The sequence below is a fragment of the Orycteropus afer genome, unplaced genomic scaffold (assembly GCF_000298275.1).
Source record: "Orycteropus afer afer isolate SDZICR_OR568_19922 unplaced genomic scaffold, OryAfe1.0 scaffold00027, whole genome shotgun sequence".
Lineage (NCBI taxonomy): Eukaryota > Metazoa > Chordata > Mammalia > Tubulidentata > Orycteropodidae > Orycteropus > Orycteropus afer.
The window spans coordinates 6,376,490-6,378,746 of record NW_006921614.1 but is presented as its reverse complement, the minus strand read 5'-3'; positions in this window follow the sequence as shown (position 1 = coordinate 6,378,746).

Here is a 2,257-nt window from a genome sequence, read left to right as displayed (position 1 = left end):
AAGCTTTACCTTAACCCTATGAGTAAGGCTGGGTTTACTCTGATGATGCATCTCTTTCCCAGTCCTATTTTGAGAGCCTTCTAACCTAACTGGACTATTCATAAAGTTGCGTGGTAATGTATCAGACAGTGTTTCTTTGCTATTCATAAAGTTTTCCCTGGCCAATTCTTTGAGAAGTGGATGGCTTCTTCCTTCTTCCTAGTCTGTTTCAGTCTGTAAGCTGGGCTGATACCTGTGCACCATGTACATCCTGCTGGGTTTGAAACACCGGTGGTTCAGCCTCAAAACTCACATCAACATATCACCATGGTAGGACAAACTGACAGACAAGTTTGTTTCCCTGTTGGAAACCTCTCCTACCACCCTTACCTGGGTCCCTGTGGCTGACTCCTCCTCTGTCCCAGTTCCTGGGCCTTTTAATGCCTTTTCTCCTGCTCTCCCACCCTGTTGCTTTGGACATTCTTGGGTTTCCCCTCCTCACCTGTATCCCTGTGGCCGACTGCTCCCTGCCCTTGAATAAAGAGTAGCTAAAGGAAATGGAAGAAATGATAAGATAAAAGAGCTAAACAGAATATTTCAAAGAGCAGCTCGAGAAGACAAAATCAATTATTATAATAAAACATGCAAAGATATGGAGTTGGAAAGCCAAAAGGGAAGAACACACTTAACATTTCTCAAGCTGAAAGAACTGAAGAGGAAATTTAAGCCTTGAGTTGCAATATTGAAAGATTCTATGGGCAATATATTGAATGATGCAGTAAACATCAAAAGAAGATGGAAGAAATAAACAGTCACTTTATCAAAAAGAATTGGTTGATGCTCATGCATTTTGGAAGGTCACATATGATCAAGAACCAATGGTATTGAAGGAAGAAGTTGAAGCTGCACTGAGGGAAGTGATGAAAAACAAGGCTCCAGGTATTGACAGGATACCCATTGAGATGTTTCAACAACCGATGCCCCACTAGAGGCACTCACTTGGCTATGCCAAGAGATTTGGAAAACAGCTACCTGGCCAACTGACTGGAAAAGATCCATATCTGTACCCATTCCAAAGAAAGGTGATCCCATAGAATGTAGACATTATCAAACAATATCGTTAATATCACACACAAGTAAAATCTTACTGAAGATAATTAAAAAATGGTTAAAGCAGTATATTGACAGAGAACTTCCAGAAATGCAAGTTGGATTCAGAAGAGGATGTGGAATGAAGGATATCTTGCTGATGTCAGATGGATCTTGGCTCAAAGCAGAGAATACCAGAAAGATGTTTACTTGATGTTTTATTAACTATGCAAAGGCATTTGATTGTGTGTATCATAACAAATTATGGATAACATTTAGAAGAATGTGAATTCCAGAACACTTAATCATGCTCATGAGGAACTTGTACATAGACCAGAAGGCTGTTGTTCAAACAGAACAAGGGTATACTGCATGGTTTAAAATCAAGTAGGGAGTTTATCAGGGTTGTATCTTTTCCTCATATTTATTCAATTTATATGCTGAACAAATAATCCAAAAAGCTGGACTATATGAAGAAGAACATGGCATCAAGATTGGAGGAAGACTTATTAACAACCTGTGTTATGCAGGCAACACAACTGTGCTTGCTGAAAGTTAGGATGACTTGAAACACTTACTGATGAAGATTGAAGACTACAGTCTGCACTATGGATTACACCTTAATATAAAGAAAACAAAAATCCTCACAACACAACCAATAAGCAGCATCATGATAAATGGAGAAAAGATTGATGTTTTCAAAGATTTTGTATTACTTGGTTCTGCAATCATCACCAATGGAGGCATCAGTCAAGATATCAGACGTCCTATAGCACTGAACAAATCTGCTGCAAAGGACCTCTTTCAAGTGCTGAGGAGCAAGGTTGTTTCCTTGAAGACTAGGGTGCATTTGACACAAGCCATGGTATTTTCAATCACCTCATACACATGTGAGAGCTGGACAATGAAAAAGGAATACCAAAGAAGAGTTGATGTTTTTGAGTTGTGGTGTTGGTGAAGAATGCTGAAAGTACCATGAACTGGTAAAGAAATTAACAAATCTGTCTTGGAAGAAGTGCAGCCAGGAAGCTCCTTGGAAGCGAGAATGGCCAGACTTCACCTCACCTACTTTGGTCATGTTATCAGAATGGACCCTTCCCTAGAGAAGGATATCATGCTTGGTAAAGTGGAGGGACAATGAAAAAGGGGAAGGTCCTCAACATGATGGATTGACACAGTGGCTGCAACG